The 23,179-nt window shown below is 39.3% G+C and overlaps 1 protein-coding gene across 3 annotated transcripts in view; it reads right to left on the reverse strand.

Moving 5' to 3' along the window:
* Positions 1–22,667, reverse strand: part of LOC131689799 (vacuole membrane protein 1-like) — a 282,024-nt gene extending 259,357 nt beyond the window's left edge. For all 3 annotated transcript variants that reach the window (XM_058975104.1, XM_058975105.1, XM_058975103.1), the window contains exon 1: positions 22,508–22,667. The gene's annotated coding sequence lies outside the window, so the exon portion shown is untranslated. The remainder of the gene's footprint in view (positions 1–22,507) is intronic.
* Between the last annotated feature and the right edge of the window lie 512 nt (positions 22,668–23,179).

Genomic DNA, 23,179 nt, shown 5'->3' on the forward strand with positions numbered 1-23,179 from the left:
TTGCGAAAGGCTTGTCGAGCTTAATTCTCAGACCCGATTCATGTCCTTGTATTTCGATTACATGGCACAGAACGTCAATTCATCTACGTATAACGTAAACCGTGCTCATCTCTTAGATACTTCTGATCCAACTGTATTTTTCGATACATCCATGAAGGAAGAGATTTGTGGAATTCCGGATCATATTCGCCCACAAGTGGTCCCAAATATTTTCTATAACAAATATCATCAAGTCGACTGCGCCAAAATGTTCTACACTGACGGATCAATTCTCGACGGGTCCACAGGCTTCGGTGTCTTCAACGAAAATCTTGCTGCCTCATTCAAACTCAATGATCCTGCTTCAATTTACGTCGCAGAATTAGCTGCCATTCAGTATACTCTTGGGATCATTGACACCCTGCCCTCAGACCATTACTTCATCGTTTCGGATAGGCGAGGCCATCCGTGCGGCGAAGCCTGGAAAGCACTCACCGTATTTCCTGGGGAAAATACGGGAATATCTGAGTGCTTTATCTGAAAAATCTTACCATTACCTTGGTTTGGGTCCCGTCACATTGTTCTATTGCGGGCAATGAGAAGGCGGACTCTTTAGCCAAGGTGGGCGCATTAGAAGGCGACACTTACGAAAGACCAATTTGCTTCAACGAATTTTTCAGTATCTCTCGTCAGAGGACGCTCGATAGTTGGCAAACTTCATGGAGCAATGGGCATCTGGGACGGTGGCTACATTCCATTATCCCGAAGGTATCAACGAATGCTTAGTTTAAGGGGTTGGATGTGAACCGGGACTTTATTCGTACGATGTCAAGGATCATGTCCAACCATTATTCGTTTGACGCGCATCTCCGTCGTATAGGGCTTGCTGAAAGTAATCATTGTGTTTGTGAGGACGGCTATCAGGACATCGAGCATGTTGTTTGGCTGTGCGCAGAGTACTGTGTTGCCAGGTCCCAACTAATAGATTCCCTTCGGGCCCGAGGTAGATCACCCTATGTGCCAGTCCGGGACGTCCTGGCAAGCCGTGACCACCCCTATATTTTTCTTATCTATATCTTTTTGAAAACCATTTATGTCCAAGTTTAATACATTTTCCCCTCTCTCATTCACAGTAGAATCTCACCAACCTATCCCTGTATCTACAATATGGCATTGCTTCACGAGTCTTCGGTGCATACCCTTCTTGATAACCGTCTACCCAGAACATCATGACATACCTCACATGCAGATGATATAGAGAACATCATGACAGCATCAGAGTGCCAATAATTATCCGAAATATCGACCCTCCCCTCGCCCCTGCGATTACAGGCTGGAAACTACAACACGCCACAATGATCAATCAGCAAACGACGATGTCAATTACACAATATGTATCCCACTTCCTACCTTTTTCCTTTACTTACATAAGAGGGGAGCAAGCCGCCCCTAAATACGGCTTTCCCTTCCCCCACTAACATGTGACATGTAATTAAAAAAATGAATTATCGGCCTCGTTAAGCTAAAGCATTTGGGCCTAAATAAACGTATTTAAGATAAATAGTGATAATACATATAATTGAGGATAATTATGCTGTCTATTGTTTGAAGTAGGCAACTCTATTTTATATTCTTCTTAATGAAAATTAACGATGAAACGTCTACTTGTTCAATAATGAAAAAAATAATTAGAATCGGTCAACAAACCATTGAGATATGGCCTTTTGAAGTAAACATTCCGACTTTTACCCATTTTTTTAATTTACACATTATATTTAACGTTTGGTAGACAATCCTATTTTCATATTTTTTCAGTGTACCATATAAATAAAACCCTTTTGTACATTATATTTATGTAATTGAATGGTCAGGTTTTCCTTTAAAAACCGCGGCACGTATAAACGATCTAAATAGTCAATGGACAAACATGGATTCACGCTTGAAGTCTGGTAGAAAACCCATCTATGACCGCATACCACATCCAAATCGTTATAAATTTCGATTCCGTCAATGAAATATTTTCAAACTTGCAGGAGATATACTCGATTACTATATCTTTCGAATGCCATGTACTAAATAAGTAGACAAAAAAATTTGTTTGTAGAGATAGGACCAAACCCGTGGGTGTTTGCTGGTAGCCTTATGAAACGTGTCATAAAACTTCAAATTGCAATTTCTCTCGAATCCCTCGATGGATCATTTTGAAATTCACTGAGAAGATGCTTGGATACTGTATCTTTCGAATGCCGTATGACAAATTTATGGTCATTTTATTGTTAATAACGGTTTTAGGAACACCGTGGTTATGATTGTGATTACAGAGGAAAATGTTGGCTAGACGATATCATTAATTAAATTCTCCCAATTGATATTCTATAGCTGAGTTATGATCATAATTCTCCTTAGGGGGTGCGTTTTATCGCATCTTTCCCTATACGACACATATTTTTGTTACAGTAAAATATTATTTCAACGCTTTTTTGTGAAAAGGGCGATACTTACAAATGTAAACATAAGGCTTTTTTCATACATGCAAATGAGGGCTTTGAAACGCAACAAATTAACCTAAAAATTTGGATTCTACGATATTGCTTTCTTAAACTACAGCAACAAATACAACGGGCGAAACTGTATTTTGTTTATTTAAAGTTTTGCCCTCCACGCTCCATGCAAACAAACAGGGCGATACTTTTTTTGCTAGCAGTTTAGAGGCGAACCTGTTTTTTTCGTATTTTTTAGGATTATCAGCTGTAAATAGTAACAATGATCGCTATTGAAAAAAAGATGGGTGGGTAATGTCAGAGACATAACCGGAGTGAAGTAGAATACACTTTAGACCGGTAAATTCTGCTCTGGAATAAGCAATTTCTATGCGACTTTGTCGACTTTAGCACATTCATAGTTTATTTGGAGTATTTTTTTGGAATTATCAAGTTGACAATTTGCAACATTCTTTGAAAATATTGTTGAACTTTTATGAATGAAGGCACGCAAACGAGCGTTTGACCGTCGTCCTACTACCAGCATCAGAGAAGTAGCAGATCAGCATTTTTCGCTACATGGCCTGTACCAAACAAACCGCTCGTAAGTCCACCGGAGGAAAGGCTCCCCGCAAGCAGTTGGCAACAGCCCCCTGGCAACCCTATACCATCATATGGAGTTTGACAGCGACCGACATGTATGGGGTGTTATAGCTATAAAGCCCCAAACAAAGAATTATGTTCGGCACTATGCTCGATATTCAAGCATTCCACACGACGTTTTGCATCTTGTGGGATGATTTAATAATTTAATTTAATTGACATTTTGTAACTAAATACAGCTTCTAATCATTCGGTTCAAAATCAATGTTTTGCCTTTCTTGGCAGTGATGCTGGCTGTACAGAGACGTCGTCCTTGACAGGGGGCTGGTTGGCAACGAAGGCCGTGTAAAAGTGCCCCAGTCACGGTTGGCGTTAAGAAGCCTCATCGCTACCGAACAGAAACAGTCGCCCTGCGAAAAATTCACAGCTATCAGAAATCGAGCGGGCCTAAATTGTGACCCAAAATAAACCACAAACCAACATGTTCTTTTCAGGACCAGCCAATTATAAAGTATTATTATTATAAATGAAATTTTCCATTGCCTTACAACCTTCCTCCCCCTTTCCACCCGGCTTGAATAACTATCAATCTTTATGATGCTGTGCGGCGGGGGCACTAGTTTTTATTATAGTGGAAAATTTAGGTTTGCGCGTTTTTCCCAAAAGTTTTTAGCTGTGCGTTTTCAAGGAAGTTGTAGTTGAATTCAAAATAAAATAGTTTATTTCTATTGTCAGAGATGGACCTTCCAACGAAAACTAGTCTGGCTCGCTCTGAATCGAATTGTACGGACCAACCACTGCTTTCACAAAATCTGTTATTTTCAGTAATTGAACATTCTACACAACTAGTCACAACTATTTCCAATCAGCGCAAAAATCGAAGATTTTCATTCAGTACAATAGCAGATTTTCACTTTTAGAAAAACAGGCAACATTCTGGCCGAAACGGAGCACCTATATCGAAACGTTAGAAAACGTTCGATTTTTGTAAATTGAATCATTACACTAACCTGTCTACAAATCACACAAATAACTTTTTTATTTTGTGCCATTCTACTTGAAAGCGACGGTATTGTTCACAAGTGGCTCACTTACCATCCAACGCCCTTGGCAAGCCACTTTCTGATGCTTGTAATAACAAAATTTCAATTTCATTCTTTGTCGATAAATTGATGGCCCTGAAAAGGGCCTTTTGTTTGGGCAGTGTTCGGAATTTACTTGGTGCTGGTGTATATTTTAATAGTTTTGGTGCCATCGAAGACGGCGTGATTGGCTAACTTTCTAGCAGCAGCAAACGGACGACGGTTTGAATTTTGCGGGAGATGCTGCAAACAAACTGCTGCATGCTGATGCTGCAAACGAACTGATCGTGAACAACATCATGCTAAGTTTTTATACCTGACTACAGCACAATGTAAGCTCGTCCTTTTTTGTGTTGTCCTCAATATGTGTTTTTCGTAGCTCCACCCCTTCGTTGGTCGACCACATATTTTTGATAAAGAACAAAATTGAAATTGTGTTTTCAATACGGAGGTTATCAAACACTCAGGGTAAAAAGAGTAATGTAATACGGCACCTTGGTAAAATGTTTGAGAATTGAAACCTTTTTTGAATGCGCCTAGTAAACACGAAACTGTAAACAAACAAACAAATGATAACTTTTTCTTTTGTGAAATACGTGAAATCGACGATATTGTTCACAAGTAGCTCACTTGCCATCGAACGCTCTTGGCAAGCTACTTTCGGATGCTTATAACAACAAAACTTCAATTCGATTCTTTGTTGATAAATGGCCCGTACCAAACAAACCGCTCGTAAGTCCACCAGAGGAAAGCCTCCCCGCAAACAGTAAGCAACGAAGGTCGTGTAAAAGTACCCCAGTCACGGTTGGCGTTAGGAAGCCTCATCACTACTGAACAGAAACTGTCGCCCTGCGAGAAATGCACAGCTATCAGCAATCGAGCAGGCCTAAATTGTGACCCAAAATAAACCACAAACCAACAAGTTCTTTTCAGGACCAGCCAATTATATTCCAGTAAGATATAAATGAAATTTTCGTTTTCCATTGCCTTACAACATCTTTCCTCCCGGCCTTGAATTACTATCAATCTTGATGCTGTGCGGCGGGGCACCGGCAGTTTCCATTATAGTGGAAAATTTAGGTCTGCGCGTTTTTCCCAAATGTTTTTTAACTGTGCTGTTTTCAAGGAAGTTGTAGTTGAATTCAAAATAAAATAGTTTACTTCTATTGTCAGAGGTGGACCTTCCAACGAAAACTAGTCTGGCTCGCTTAGAATCGAATTGTATGGACCAACCACTGCTTTCACAAAATCCGTTATTTTCAGTAATTGTACATTCTACAGAATTAGTCACAACTATTTCCAAACAGCGCAAAAATCCAAGGTTTTCATTCAATACAACAGCAGATTTTCACGTTTGAAAAAACAGGCAGCATTCTGGCCGAAAATTTTGAAACAGAGCACCTATATCGAAACGTTAGAAAACGTTCGATTTGTGTAAATTGAATCATTACACTAAACTGTCTATAAATCACAAATAACTTTTGATTTTGTGCCATTCTCGTGAAAGCGACGGTATTGTTCACAAGTGGCTCACTTACCATCCAACGCTCTTGACAAGCTGATGCTTGTAATAACAAAACTACAATTTCATTCTTTGTCGATAAATTGATGGCCTTGAAAAGGGCCTTTTGTTTGGGCAGTGTTCGAAATTTACTTGGTGCTGGTGTATATGGTAACAGTTTTGGTTTCATCGAAGACGGCGTGCTTGGTAAACTCTTCTGACAGCAGCAAACGGACGGCGGTTTGAATTTTGCGGGCGATGCTGCAAACGAACTGCTGATGCTGATGCTGGAAACGAACTGAGCGTGAGCAACAGCATGCTGAGTTTTTATACCTGACTACAGCACAAAGTAAGCTCGTCCTTTTTTGTGTTTTCCTCAATATGTGTTCTTCGTAGCTCCACACCTTTGTTGGCCGACCACATATTTTTGATAAAACACGAAACTAAACAAACAAACAAATGATAACTTTTTCTTTTGTGAAATACGTGAAATCGACGATATTGTTCACAAGTAGCTCACTTGCCATCGAACGCTCTTGGCAAGCTACTTTCGGATGCTTGTAATAACAAAACTTCAATTCGATTCTTTGTTGATAAATGGCCCGTACCAAACAAACCGCTCGTAAGACCACCAGAGGAAAGCCTCCCCGCAAACAGTAAGCAACGAAGGTCGTGTAAAAGTACCCCAGTCACGGTTGGCGTTAGGAAGCCTCATCACTACTGAACAGAAACTGTCGCCCTGCGAGAAATGCACAGCTATCAGCAATCGAGCAGGCCTAAATTGTGACCCAAAATAAACCACAAACCAACAAGTTCTTTTCAGGACCAGCCAATTATATTCCAGTAAGATATAAATGAAATTTTCGTTTTCCATTGCCTTACAACCTCTTTCCTCCCGGCTTGAATTACTATCAATCTTGATGCTGTGCGGCGGGGCACCGGCAGTTTCCATTATAGTGGAAAATTTAGGTTTGCGCGTTTTTCCCAAAAGTTTTTTAACTGTGCTGTTTTCAAGGAAGTTGTAGTTGAATTCAAAATAAAATAGTTTACTTCTATTGTCAGAGGTGGACCTTCCAACGAAAACTAGTCTGGCTCGCTTAGAATCGAATTGTATGGACCAACCACTGCTTTCACAAAATCCGTTATTTTCAGTAATTGTACATTCTACAGAATTAGTCACAACTATTTCCAAACAGCGCAAAAATCCAAGGTTTTCATTCAATACAACAGCAGATTTTCACGTTTGAAAAAACAGGCAGCATTCTGGCCGAAAATTTTGAAACAGAGCACCTATATCGAAACGTTAGAAAACGTTCGATTTGTGTAAATTGAATCATTACACTAAACTGTCTATAAATCACAAATAACTTTTGATTTTGTGCCATTCTCGTGAAAGCGACGGTATTGTTCACAAGTGGCTCACTTACCATCCAACGCTCTTGACAAGCTGATGCTTGTAATAACAAAACTTCAATTTCATTCTTTGTCGATAAATTGATGGCCTTGAAAAGGGCCTTTTGTTTGGGCAGTGTTCGAAATTTACTTGGTGCTGGTGTATATGGTAACAATTTTGGTTTCATCGAAGACGGCGTGCTTGGCCAACTCTTCTGACAGCAGCAAACGGACGGCGGTTTGAATTTTGCGGGCGATGCTGCAAACGAACTGCTGTATGCTGATGCTGGAAACGAACTGAGCGTGAGCAACAGCATGCTGAGTTTTTATACCTGACTACAGCACAAAGTAAGCTCGTCCTTTTTTGTGTTTTCCTCAATATGTGTTCTTCGTAGCTCCACACCTTTGTTGGCCGACCACATATTTTTGATAAAAAAACAAAATTGAAATTGTGTTTCCACTACGGAGATTATCGAACACTCAGGGTAAAGAGAGTAATGTAATACGGCACCTTGGTAAAATGTTTGAGAATTGAAACCTTTTTTGAATGCGCCTAGTAAAAATGTTTTCCACTTCACTCCAGTTTGTTTCTGACCATATTTGCAATTTGCGTACTGAAATAAATCATAATTTAGGGTTTAACATAATTTGCTCTCCAGGGAGAAACAGTCCATGAAACAGAAAATGCAAACTTATTCTTTGAAATGATTTTGGTGGCCCTGAAAAGGGCCTTTTTTATAATGATACAAGTGAGTTCTACCTTTTCAACTTTCAAATCCATACAAAGTGCGTCCTTGCCGCTTCAGAGTATAGACGACATTCATTGCCGTTTTGCGCTTGGCGTGTTCAGTGTAGGTCACGGCATCTCGGATGACATTTTCATTTATTTATTTATTTATTTATTTATTTATTTCAAGTCGTCAATCAGATGTAGACTGGTTTCTTACAATAATTATTAAACTAACTTAACACTAGTTGAAATTTTGGTTTACTTTAAACTGCTGCTTAAGTTTTGTTTTCGACATAGTGAAGTCAATGCTTTCGCAATGTTTGTTGTAAATATTCATCATTTGGTTTAAAGGGCCAAACTTGGCATAATTAGTGCGATGGCGAATTGTACAAAAGATGCTGCGGTTACGTAGTTGTCGAGAAGGAGCATAAAAATTTAGTTTCGATAAAAGTTCGATTGAATCAATACGATGTGATACAATGTCGTTTACAAATGATACCATAGAAAATTCACGACGATCTTTCAAGGTTTGAATGTCAATTAGCATGCACCGTGCTTCATAAGATGGCAAATGTAGTCCAGTCCAACCTAGTTTACGAAGAGCGAACATCAAAAACTGCTTTTGTACTGATTCTATCCGGTTTGCATGCGTTGCTGAAAAAGGCGACCAAACTATACTACAATATTCTAGTGTTGAACGCACATAGGCTACATATAATGTCTTTATTGTGTAGGGATCTTGGAAATTATAGCTGAAGCGTTTAATAAAACCTAGTGTGCTGTTTGCTTTGTTAATTATTGTGTTATAATGATCTATGAATGTTATTTTGGAATCTATAATAACTCCTAGATCTCTTATTCTGTCACACTTTTCTACTTGTTGATTTCCCAATAAGATTCTATTGTTCTGTATATTATTCTTTCTACTCAATGTTATGGAATTACATTTTTTTACATTCAATTTCAGCAGGCTTTTATTACACCATGTATAAAATATATTTACTTCGTTTTGAAATGAAAGTCTTCACCATTTCTTATTTCTAGAAATAGTTTCATATCATCAGCATATATAAGAACTTTTACATTTTTTAGAATGAAGGAAATGTCGTTAACAAATAAAATAAAGAATAGCGGGCCCAAATGAGACCCTTGAGGGACTCCTGATGTAACTTGAATTGGGATTGATTTTATCCCTTTAAATCTAACAGCTTGTTCACGATTTGTAAGATATGATTGTACCCATGTAAGAAGTCCTGGCTCAAACCCCATTTTTTCTAATTTAAAAAGTAGCATGGGTATGTCGATGCGATCAAATGCTTTGCTAAAATCTGTATAAAGAGCTTCAACGTGGTTTCCGTTATCCATTGATGTTAATGTGTAGTTAATGAATTCGAGTAGATTTGTACTTGTAGAACGCCCTTTGAAAAAACCATGTTGCACATGGGTAATTCTGTTCTTGATTTGGTGGAATAAATTTTCATTAACAATCGCCTCGAAAATCTTGGGAATGCACGAGATGATAGCTATTCCACGATAGTTACGCACATCGGATTTTTTACCATTTTTAAAAATTGGAACTAGGAAAGAGCTTTTCCATGTTTTAGGAAAACAACCTGATTCTAGAGACATGTTAAAAAGCCAAAATAAAGGAGCGGTTAGTTCTATTGACAAAGTTTTTAAAAACACCGGTGGAACGCCATCAGGTCCAGGGCTTTTAGAGCTATCCAAGTTTTTTAAGGCATCCATGATTGTATGTACTTTTATCTGTTTAATGTTAATATCTCTTGAAAGTTCTGGGAGGAATGAAAAGTATTCACGCTCTCGATCCTTCTCTGAAAATGTAGTGTAAACTTCCTGGAAGAATGTTGCAAAAAGATTGCAGATTTCCTCTGAGTTATCGCCTACCTTTCCATCAAGATGCATTTCTGTTGGGAAATAATCCGATTTTATTTTAGTTTTTACGTAATTAAAGAAGTTTTTTGGGCAAGTTTTTATATTGCGTTCTGTTCTTGCATTGTACTCTTCAAACGCGATATCAATGGCAAGGTTCAATTGATCGCATAGATTTAAATAATTTGTTAAGTTATCTTCGCTGTTGTATTTTTTGTAGATTTTGTGTGCTTTCTGCTTACGATTTTTTAAATTTTTGATTTCTCTATTAAACCAGATGGGATGTTTTGAGTTATAGTGACGCCTTCTTCTTTTCAATGGTATATCTTCGTGAATGACTTCAAATAATATTTTGTAGAATATGTCTACGGCAGCTTCAACATTTTCTTCATTTCTTAAAATCATTTGCCAGTTTATTGCATTAATTTTTTGCCTCAAGCTTTCATAGTTAGCGGACTCGTAATCAAATACCTCCTCAAATTCACTATCACCAGGTCTGTCGTTAACATGCAAGAATATAGAAAACTCAATGGCTGTATGATAAGCTTCATTCTTCCATAAGGGAGTAAGTGATTCCGTTACACAGAAGTCTTCGTCTATATTCGTCATTACTAAATCTAAATAGCAATGTCGCTGATTTCTTATGTGATTTATTTGATTAAGTCCTAAACTGGCAGATTTATCGCAAATGAACTGCAAAGTTTCATTTTCCCCTACAACAGGAAGTAGGATGCTCTCATTATCAGCATCTGGTATGAAATCAATACCGCGTTGATTGAAATCGCCATATATGTGAACTTTTACGTGCGGGGAAAGACTATTAATAATGCATTCAGCAGCATGATAAAACTTTTCGTAAGTCGTTTTTCGAGCAAAATTTGGAGGAAAATACACCGAAGCGAAAACGTGAGTTTCGTCTTTAACATGTACTTTCACCCACACATGCTCGAATTCTTTTGATTTTATAGTTTTGATAACTTCTGCATTTAGTTTTGCTGAAATCGCAATCAAAGCGCCCCCTCCTGACTTCTTACCAGATACATGACAATCACGGTCATCCCTAAATACATTGTAATTGCTCCCGAAAACTTCTTCACTTCTCACTGTTTCGTCCCAACTAGTCTCAGTTGCTAAAATTACGGAATAATGACAACCTAATATTTTGTTTTGAATCACATTCATCTTAGCTGCACTTTTCATGCGGTTAAAGTTTTGGCAATAGACCAAGATTTCTGTTCTTGACTGAGATTCTCTAGGAGAAGTGTTAGTTGAATGGGAATTAATTAGACCTAGCTCTACCTCTTCTAAATCTTGAATCGCAATATTATTTGTCAATTCATTATTATCTTGCTCTAATGAGCGCGTCGATAGCGGCAAAAACACTGACAGGCGCCAATTCCGGAGGGGTACATAGGTGTGGCAGCAGCTGTTCGATGTGAGGTGCTAGGTTGGTCGGTAGGGCACGGGTTTAAAACATCACCTCTATGGAATGCAATGGTAGGTCTGAACGAAGTTGAAGGTGGCCTCGAAAAACGTTTCTTTGCCTCAGCCAGTAGCTCTCTATCCAACGGAAGATTGTCGATGTCACGGCGTTTGTTATCGTGGTACGCAAATCTGCTGTGGTTGTAATTACATCCGTTATTTTTGTCGAAAATTGTGTGGTGCTTGTAACCGTGATTCTTGCGACGCTTAGTATTATTATTACTGTTTCGGGTGGTGTCAAGTGCATTAGCGGGCCTCTGTTTATTCCGTTTCTTCTTTATTCTTGCTTTCTCCTCCGCTTTTTGTTGATTGAGACGACGCAATTTACGTGCGTCGTATTCGGACCAATCAGCCTTCCATACCTTAGAGTTGCCAAGGAAACGCCAGCCTGAGTTACTGGCTGCCTCGACGGACATCTCAGCCTCTAAACTAGGGGAGGAATCTGTTGCGGGTGAAGCAGCAGTCTTTTGTTCCAGTGAGTTTACTGCACTAGAAATTTGCTTTAACTCATCGATAATATCATCCGTGAATATTGGGTTTACATAACTCATATTCTGAGCCGAACAGTTGTTAGCCATGTCAGTTATCACGCTGCTGACCTTTTCAATTTCTGAACAAATTTGTTTCAACTCGCGTGTCATATCGGTGGTCAGTTCATTGACATAGGCTGCGATGTTGTTTTTCGTAGCTTTCATCGATATGTCGAATAATGATGTTAAGTGATTTTTTGTGGCAACGACATCAGTTTTGCCAGTTTTGTTGGAAGCAGCCAGCTCATTCCACAACTCCGAGGTTTTGGCTATGTGTGTAACCGCGTTATTATGATTAGCTGCAGTTGTTTTAATTTCGCCTTTCAACTCGTTTAAGAGCATTTCGATACATTGCACACCATCATCATTCGTAGATTAAATCGAAGATGCATTTTACACCACCACGACGAGCCAGACGCCGAATGGCGGATTTGGTGATTCCCTGCATTTTATCACGAAGAACCCTGCGATGACGGTTGGTACGGGAACGCAAACATGATACCGCTCATTGTACCGTCCGGACGAGCATGTTGCTCGTGTGGTAAGCGAGCACCCACTGATACAAAACAAGCTCGCGTGACCTGTATATATAACATTCCCGTATGTAATGAAACGCTTACATGCTCCTTTTTGACGGCTCTGCGTGGGATATGCTGGCAAATTGCGCATTTTCCTCGCTGTTTTCTGAAAATCCTTGTTTTGGTTTATTTATAGTAGTCGCAGTAATTCCGAAATTTAATACGAAATACGTGCACAAATTTCCGATCAGATAGTGCAAAAATATTGCGATTTCGTCCAGTAGAACGGAAGATATTCGCATTTCAAATCTGGGAAAATTTCTCAACTGAAATTTTTGAAACGGGACCCCATATTGAAACGTTAGAAGTATTCTACTTCAAAAACCCGGACGAAATCGGTGCTGTAATACGGTAGTTATTGTAAAAAAAACGTAAGGGCGATACTTCAATGCTGATAGGTGGGACCGAAAAAGTAAACAATCGCCAAAGAGGCGATACTATCATTTTGTCACTTTCAATAGCAAAAACAATTTTTTTTTTCGAGAGTTGTCCTACTGGAGCTGTAGAGCTAGGTTCTCGGAAGGGCTCCCCGTCAGAATCACATACTACAATTTGCAGACGAGACAGGCAATGTCGCCCAATAAAACACTGCATTAGGCCAATTGTAGCGGGCCGTGATTCTGAATGTGATATTCATTGTACGGTTCAGGTATGTGCGGGCGTAGGGACTCGCGATCGCGTGTATCATCGCGAAGGGCTCGAAGATTTGTACGTTAACGTGCTCGATCGCGTGTGCGTTTGTATGTCGCGTGTGCGTTTGCATGTCGCGTGCGCGTTTGTATGTCGCGTGTGCTAACGTGTATGAACTTCGCGTGTATACATTCTATTTCATAACCGTGTGCCTTTCGCATCTTCGCGTGTGTTCTAGAATGATCGCGCGCGAACCGTGAATCTGATACTTAATTTTTGATTTTTGGTGTACGGTTCAGATTTCAAAAGAAGGTGGGTTCTTACATATCATTAGAATTCCCATTCATGTCGCCGTAGAACGCGTGATCTAGTGGATATGAGCTTTATTTTTTTATTGGTCCAACTGAATGTATGGACCTAAATTGCTAGAATGAATGCTAAAGATTTCCGGACGTGACCGATTCATGATCGCGAGCGTTTGCGGGTTCGCGTTTGAGACCACGTTTGTAACGTCGTAAGTACTAAAACGTTCACACAATTGCCGGAGTGTTATCAAGTTTACGCGATCTCGAGCATAGGTGTGCGTAGATGATCGCGAAGGGCTTAAGCGTTCGTATGTTGACGTGTTTGTTGCGTGTGCTCGCGCGTATGTGACTTCGCGTGTATAAATTCGATTTTGAAACCCTGCGGCCATTCATATATTCGCGGACCGTCATTCTGATCTTTAGCTTTCGGTGTACGGATCACATTCTGACAGGGAGAGAGTTGCCCCATATCACTAGAGTTTCCGGTCATGTCGCCATGGAACGTTTTGTCTAGTGGATATGGGAGTTATTTTTCAATTTTATTATTTTTTTTAATTAACAAGGACCTAGATTGTTGGTACCGAGGATAGAGACTTCCGGACGATCCCGATTCATGATGGCACGAGCGCGGGAGTTTGTAGGTTGACGCTTGAGATCGTGTTGCTAAGTTTATGAGTGCTGAGATTTTCACCTTATCACCGGGGTGTAATCACGTTTGCGAGTTCGTGGGCGTAGGTTGCTTGGAAAATCGCGAGGGGCTCTAACGTTTGTGCGCTGACGTGATTTTGTAACTTGTGTTCTTGAATGATCGCGCGAACCGTGAGTCTGATATTAAATTTTCGGTGCGCGGTTAGAATTCTAGCAGAGAGTGGGATCGTTTATATCGATAGGGTTCCCGGTCATGTCGCCATGAGACGTGTTGTCTAATAGGTATGAGCGTATTTTCTTAATTGGTCCAGCTGAAGGCATGGACCTAGGCTTCTAGGATCAAGGATAGACTTCCGGACGTGATCGATACGTAACCGCGCGCGGGGGCTTTTTTATAGGTTCATGCTTGAGACCGCATTTGAGAATGTGTGAGTGTTAAGACGTTCACTATCACCATCTTTGCTGACCCAGCTGAAGGCGGGTGTAGAATGGCAGTATAGGACTCAAAAAGAAGAAATAAAGGACAATATATGAGAGACGTAATAGATTAGGTAGGTACAAGATACAGCTGAATTTATGATCATCACATGAAAGACATACATTAGTACTGAGAATTGGGCCCTAAAGCCACATTGTATATTATTTGACCATGGCAGTGGACAATAAAGGTCGCCAAGTTAAGTACTAAAATTGATCACAATGTAGCTTAACTAAAAAGAAAATAATCGTATCCCAAGTTTATGTGATATAATCACTGTAATACTGCTTTGGTGGAAAAGCCCCCGGACCACATCAAGGTACAGTATCATGCCGAGGGACTTTCAATAGCAAAAACAAATTTTAATTTAATAATTTCAAATACTTTATGAAGTTTTGGGTTTCGATCACTGAATCAGCAATCTAGGATGTAAAAAACAAAACAACATACTGACAACACTGCCTTCGGCACATCGTCTTTTTTTTCGCTTCGCAGTTTTTAGTGTTTTTACCGAATTTTTGCGCCGATTATCGGACCTAAAGGCGGGTGTTACCTCGGAAGTTGTGTCCTCGGTGCGCCACCGATGGAGTACAGATACCAGTGTCCGCGACCGCGATTTAGTTACGAGTTTTCGATACACCGGGTCAAGTTTTCCGCGGCGTCAGTTCTTTAACCAGTGGTGCCAAATAGAACTCATATTGTTAAGTTTTTTTCTGTCTACACTGTTGAGACATGCAAACGCAATAATAAAATCTTATTGGATTCGTTAGCGAAGCGGAGTGGTAATATCATCCATATAATGACAGAAGACATCTGCGTAGCCTGCGGTCAAGAGGAGCCCCCAGGAAAAAAGAAAAAGAAGGCTGGAAAACAAGATAAGGATGCCAAAGCTGGAATCACCTGGGTCTGCTGTGACTCTTGCTTGAAGTGGTTCCACACGCGCTGTGTCCGAATCAGCCCGACGCTGCTTGCGGACATTGCGAGCTATATGTACCACTGCGAGCAATGTGCGGTTATTCACAATCTGATTCCTATAGCACGCAATCCCTACGAAGACAAACTGAAGGAAATTGAAGTATCCAACAACCAAAGTGGCATTAAGAAGCAGTTCGATAGGTTGCAAAATAAGTTTCACGTAGTCAGCCAAATGAAAGATAACAATGCAACTGCCGATCATGTCGAGAGAGGTTACGATAAACTAGAAGCGATATAATCTGGTCTGAAGTTAGCGAAAATCTATTCGCATAGTGTCAATTGCTGTCGTATCGCAATCAATAAAGTGCCGTACCAAATCGGTGAAAACATTCAGTCGATCGTTCGCAGTTTCCTCAGTTTTCTCAACGTTCCAGACATCATGTCTCGAGTAAGTGCCTGTTTCCTTCTACCAGTTAAACCATCCAAATGGACAGACAGATCGATTACATCAACCATCCTGGTTGCGTTCGACAACGTTGAAGTAAAAGCGACAGCTCTACGTAGATACTTTGAGAAGCATAAAGAAGCGAAATTGAGCAACCTGACATCAGACCTACCGCTGGAATACCGCTTTACAGTAAACGAAATGCTCTCAATTGGAAGTTTTAGGATTCGTGATCTCGCCCTGAGGATGAAGCAGAAAAATCTTGTCCAATCCGTATACATAAAAAAACGATAGCGTCGCCGTCCGGCTGCCAGGACAAAATAATAACACCCGTATTGAGGATCCCAATCACCTGCTCGAACTACTCAGCCAACATTCCAGTCCGGATGAGTCCTCAATTTTCTTCGACGCAGAATCAAACGAAAGCTCCCTCCAGCATCAACCCCACCACTCGCTAATGATCCACTACGACCTAATATGTCCAGAAGCAACCTCTCAAATCTCCGTATATGCCATATCAACGTTAGAGGGCTTGAGCGCCACATTGACGGCGTAAAACTATTACTCGATAGCAACCAATACCACATCTTCGCGGTAACTGAAACCAAATATAAACCATCTAGTCCAATCGGTCCAATCAGGAATCCAGCTTACAATTTCGTCAGGCATTCACTACCATGTGGAAGAGGTCGTGGCACTAAAACCTGCGGTGGAATCGGGATTTACGTTCGAAAAGGGATAAAAGCAACACCAATACTTAAATCTATCTTCGACCCGACAACCCCCATCAGACTAAGGATCGAATTTCTCGCTATCCAGATCAGAATTAACGGCCTGAACTTAGGTGTAGTGACTTTTTACAACCCATTAGGCTCTAATCCCTACTTCAGCCAGGTGTACGAAAAAGTTCTCATCGATCTGCTTGATTATGGATTCGATAGACTGTTCTTCGTAGGCGATTTTAACATTAACGTTAAGTCGTCTCACCAAACAACGAACCTTGCAGCGCTTAACCACATCAACTCTACATTTAACCTCACGATTCTCCCAATGGGTCCCACTCGTGTTAACGGAAACACCTCGACTGCAATTGACCTGCTAATTACAGACTCGCCTGACTCTGTGATCAAATCGAAGACCTCAACCGGCAACACCATTTCCGATCACGACGTGATTTATCTTCTGACCAACATCAGGATACAGAGATCCAACCCACAGATAATTAGCGTAAGAAATATACACTCCATCAACCCTCTCCGATTGCAAGCTGATTTTCAATCAAAGGATCTGCGACCGTTCTTTGCTGCAGGGGACTCGACCACAAAAGCTGAACAGCTGACCTCTGTGCTGAGAGAATTACTGCAACATCACGCGTCTGAACGCAATGTAACTGTACGCGACAAACATACACCTTGGATATCAGAAGAAATCGGAAGAGCAGTGGAACTCAGGAATTTAGCGTATACCCTATACTCGCGAAACCCCAACAGGATGCGTGGGGACAATTAGTGGCAAGAATACACTAGAAAGAGAGACAGAGCCAACTCCCTAATCTTTACAGCTAAGAAGCGTTACGCCGAGCTACACTTCGACCACAATCTGCCTGCAAAAAAAATATGGTGTAACTTGAGAAGGGAGGGAATCCATAACAATGCGAGAAATAACACACCTGTTGAGGAAATCAATGCTGAGGAATTGAATAACTTCTTCAGCGTTGGACACAGACAATTACAACCTACAGGTCATCACAGGACGCCTAATAAACCATCTCACCGCACTGCAGTTGACCATGGAGAACCCGATTTCGACTTCCGCCACACTAATATTGATGAAATTTGCCGAAAGATTCATGAAATAGATACCAACGCTACAGGTTCTGACGAAATCTCGATCTCATTCATCAAACTGCTATGCCCTTTCATCCTCCCAGCCCTCTCTCACTTATTCAACTCGATCATAGATACCAGATCCTTCTCCTCAAATTGGAAGAAAGCTTTAGTTACTCCGATCCTGAAGCTTACCAACCCCGCCCAACCTAAGAACTTTCGACCAATAAGCGTCCTGCCAGCATTATCGAAAGTTCTAGAAAAAATTCTACTTGCGCAAATCACAGATCATCTCGATAATCCGACCGCTCCGCTGTTAGCAAAGTATCAATCTGGATACCGAAAAGGATATAGCACGACCACTGCTTTAACGAAAGTCGTTCACGACATTTACGTCGGGTTCGGCAGCAACCAATGCACCGTCATGGTGCTGGTCGACTTCTCGTTGGCCTTCAACTGTGTGGATCATCGCATTTTAAAAACAAAACTTCGCGATGAGTTCCACTTTTCTCAAGCCGCCTGCAACTTAATATCATCCTTTCTCGCACACAGAAAACAGTCAGTGTACTTAGGTGATAGAATATGAAGCGACCGTCATGTCCTAGACGGCACACCACAAGGCTCCTGTTTAAGTGCACTGCTCTTCAGCTTATACATTAATAGCTTACCGTTGTCCCTCAGATGCAACTACCACCTCTACGCGGACGACCTACAAATGTACGTATCTGGTCCAGCAGCCGACATTGACATCCTTGTCCAGTATATCAACGATGATCTCGAAGCAATAGCTACGTGGGCCAGAATGAACCGCTTATCTCCTAACCCGAAAAAACACAAGATATAGTATTTAGTAAAGCAGAAACGGTTCCACAAATCAACATTTCATTCTGCGGAGAAACAGTACCACTTTCAAATACGGTGACGAATTTAGGATTAAAGCTCGACCACAAATTATCATGGTCTCACCAAGTGAATAGTGTGACAATGAAAGTGTACAACACCCTTCGTACGCTTCGCAAGTTTGCTACTGTGCTTTCCCTGCCGACAAGAAGAAAGCTGGTGCAAGCAGTAGTGGTACCTATTTTCACCTACGCTGACGTAGTCTACTACCTCGGACTCGCTACCAGCCTCAAAGAGCTACTACATCGATGCTATAAGTCCGCCGTTCGCTTTGTGTTCAGCCTCCGTCATCGAGATTCTACAGTAGCTGTTCGAAACTCGGTAATGGGGCACGACCTACCGTTCAACTACCAACTACGAATCGGTAGCTTCATGAGGCAAGCATTCTACGGAGATCAACCTAATTACATTTTGGAACACATGCAACAAGGGCATTAGGAGCGAACCCGCCACTTCACCACACCAACACATACAACGTCGAGCGGCAAAAGCCTACTAATATCCGGAGCCTCTTACTGGAATAGCTTACAGTTAGAAATTAAGCAGGAACCAACTCTTTCATCCTTTAAAACAGCACTGAAAATCTCAGGTTAAAGTCACTTGAACTAATATTAGCTTAAACCCCTACTTTTTTAAATTTAGTTCATCTGAATTATTGTTCAACCCAGTAAACAATAATCTACATGTACAATCCAAATTGTTGCTTCCTTGACCTGAGCTAAGGCATATGTCGACAGGTTACCGTAATATTGCTAATAAACAAATCTAACAAATATATATATATATATATATATATATATATATATATATATATATATATATATATATATATATATATATATATATATATATATATATATATATATATATATATATATATATATATATATATATATATATATATATATATATATATATATATATATATATATATATATATATATATATATATATATATATATATATATATATATATATATATATATATATATATATATATATATATATATATATATATATATATATATATATATATATATATATATATATATATATATATATATATATATATATATATATATATATATATATATATATATATATATATATATATATATATATATATATATATATATATATATATATATATATATATATATATATATATATATATATATATATATATATATATATATATATATATATATATATATATATATATATATATATATATATATATATATATATATATATATATATATATATATATATATATATATATATATATATACGGCTTAACCGATTTCCGTAAAAATTTGCACACAGTAGGTATTTGGTATGGGGCGTGTTTGTGTGCTTTCAGTTGGAGATTATCTGCCCGCCAGATGGCGCTTTGGAACAAATTGTGTTAGCTAGTACCAAATAAAAAAAAACCTGTTTTAACCCACCTAGTGGTGCAATTGTGTCTTTCTCATTTATCCAAACTATTATTTAATAGCTGGTTCGTGCAATATAACATTATGGAAATGTCTTTCATTCTTATTACACTTGGTAAGTATATATAAAAGCACCTTTTTGCATTCATCGCGGTATCATCCACAACCCGTAACTCCGGAGCCGGATGTCGGATGAAGATGGAATTTAATATCAGTTTCCGGGGACGCAACACCTTTCATTTGAGACTAAGTTGATCAAATCGGTCCAGCCATTTTCGAGAAACCAATATAACCGTTATTCTGAATTTGGATGCTTCCGGATCCGTCGATGGTGGCCAGTGTGGCCAAAGAGACTTTGAATGACTATTGGTGACCTAGATCTACAAATTCAACAGTTGTGTTTACATTTTGGAAAAAATTTCACCTTTTTACATTCATCGCAGAATTCGTTAGAAGCGGGATTTGCTGCGTGATCGTACGTATCACCCTGTAATTCAGGAACCAGAACTCGGATCCACACAAAATTCAACAGCAGCTGATGGACCTATCATTTAAAATCAAGGTTGTCAAAATCGGTTCAGAAAATTCCGAGAAACCGATGTGGACAAATCAACAAATTTTGTTTTGTAACCATACTCTTCAACTCGTAATCCGGAACAAGATGTCGGTTGAAAATGAAATTCAATAGCAACCTATGGGAATATTATACCTTTCATTTGAATCTTAGTTTGTAAAAATCGGTTCAGCCATCTCCGAGAAACCGATGTGTACATTTTGTTAACAAATCCGCACATACACACACATGCATATATACATACATACACACATACATACACACAGATATTTTGCGATCTCGGCGAACTGAGTCGAATGTTATATGAGACTCGGCGCTCCGGGCCTCGGTTGAACAGTCGGTTTTTGGAGCAATTGCATAACCTTTCTATATGAGAAAGACAAAAGAATAATATTTAATTAGCTTAATAAGCATGAGTTCAATGTTATCTTCATGTGATTTTAATTTGGAAAGGTTGGTGGAATGGGTTTGAACGTGTAGGGAATGGGGGGGTTAGTAGAGTGGGAGTGGAGGATGCGTCAGAAATCCTTCATCTTATTTCGGTATACGGGGTGGATGAAGGAAATGCGGGCGTGAGGGTGGTCCAAGGGGAGGGGAGTGATGATGGAAGGAGGTGTAAGGGCAAGGCGGGGCGGGGGGGAGGGGCTGCGACGCAATACTCAGCTGCATATTTTGCCTTCCATTTGAGACCTGGTTTGAGAAAATCGGTTGTCATCACCGAAGAACCGATGTGACTTTAATTGTGGAATATGCCCGGAATTCCGGACTTCCGGAATCGTCGATAGTGGACAATATATTCAAAGAATGTTTGATTGGCAATCAGTGATCTAGATCTGCGATTAAAAGTAATTTGGTGACCATTTCAATAGTTTTTAGCCTCTGAGGTATTACGATTGTACCGATTTATATGGGAAATTCCAGTGTATCCTTACTAACACCCCTGTAACTCCGGAAGCAAGAGTCAGAACCGAACGAAATTCAGCAGCAGTCAATGGCATTACTGTATCATTCATTTGAAATCAAGTTTGTAAAAATCGGTAGAGAATTCGTTGTGGAATGGGTGTGATATTAGCTTAGGAACTTGGCGGGTTCCCCGGGGGCGTCATGAACCGTCATAAGTGGCCAATGTGGTCAAAGCTGCTTTGATTGATCATTAGTGATCCAGACACGCAAACTAGAGTAATGTTACATCAATTTTAATATGTTTCACATCATTTGAACATCATGGTGGTACCAGTTTATATGGGAATTTGCTGTATGACCGCACTCTTCAACCCGTAACTCCGGAACCGAAAGTCGGATCAACTTAAAATTCAATAGCAGCTTAGGGGAGCGTTATACCTTTTTTAAACTAAGTTTGCGAAAATCGGTTCAGCCATCTCTGAGAAAATTGTGAGTTTATATGATACACACCTACACACACATACATACACACACAGACATTTGCCAATCTCGACGAACTGAATCGAATGGTGTATGACACTCGGCCCTCGGTTAAAAAGTCGATTTTTACAGTGATTGCATAGCCTTTCTTTATATGAGAAAGCAAAACAAAATAGTTCTTAAATAGGAAATAAAACCAAGTCTGGAAATATTCACTGTTGATTTTCTTTGAATGGTATCACTGATAGTATCACCCTTTTCAAGAAAAAGCGTTGATTTGTATTTTGTATGTTTGTTTGCAGCGACAACCTGTTAGTATAAGCCTTATATCAGGTTAAAAAAATATTGGCGAGCCGAAAATGCAATTAAAAAAATATATAGTTGGCGCTTGTTAATCATTTGCGGGAATTGACGGAAAAATATAAATACCGCATTGACGGTAAAATATAAACTGCGCTAGACGACTGCACGTGCTGATATAAAATATTTAAATTTACTTGTGTTCTTGCACGGTATTACACCGAAACCGAAGGGTTTAAACATAGCCAAGTACCATTTTTTCAATAAGAGCTGCCCAAACTGATATTCAATGTTGTCGAGAACTAAAAGCAACTCTGTTCATTCAGTAAAATTTACTTTCAATTTAAACAAATTTACACCTGCTTCAATGGAACAATATGTTTTTGTTCTCTTATAATACAACAAAACAATATAACTTACCTATTTTACTAAGCACGGTGGTGTTTAATTAAGGCTGTGAACCATTTGGCGATTTTTTTTAACCTTTAGTTAAAATTTGACAGTTCGAAAGTTATTTTCTTTTGAATGGAAAAAATTAACCGAGAGAGCGAACGATTTCAAAAGTTGACATATGGATAGTTATTTAGAATTGACAGCTGCGATAACCACAAGATGGTAGAGGTGTGAACATTTGTCGATATTTTGAAAATTAGTTCTTTTCTTATTACATTAAGTATGACAGTCATAGCCTCGAAAAGTAAACATCCACATCATGAAATAACCCAAACAAATCTTAACACAACACGTTATCGTTTCCATCTTTATCCCTTAATTTTGTATTGAAAAATATTGACAACCTCAATTAGGTACAGAAAATGTTTTCACCTTTTTATTATGCATCATGGGCAACATTTTAACCATCGAGCTGTCAAATTTAACTATCGCTCTGTCAATTTTAACCATGCTCCAGAGTAGGGTTATTTTGCAAATATCTTTCGAAGTGTCAGATTTTAACTAAAAGTTAAAAATTTCACCAAATGGTTCACAGCCTAAATTGATAAGGGAAATACTCGAATTATTCATTATATTTTTTGTCACTTTTTGTCATGGTCATCAATATCAATGTCGTATATACAGTTCTGGAGAAGAGGG

This window comes from Topomyia yanbarensis, chromosome 3, assembly GCF_030247195.1.
Source record: "Topomyia yanbarensis strain Yona2022 chromosome 3, ASM3024719v1, whole genome shotgun sequence".
In the NCBI taxonomy this organism is placed as follows: domain Eukaryota; kingdom Metazoa; phylum Arthropoda; class Insecta; order Diptera; family Culicidae; genus Topomyia; species Topomyia yanbarensis.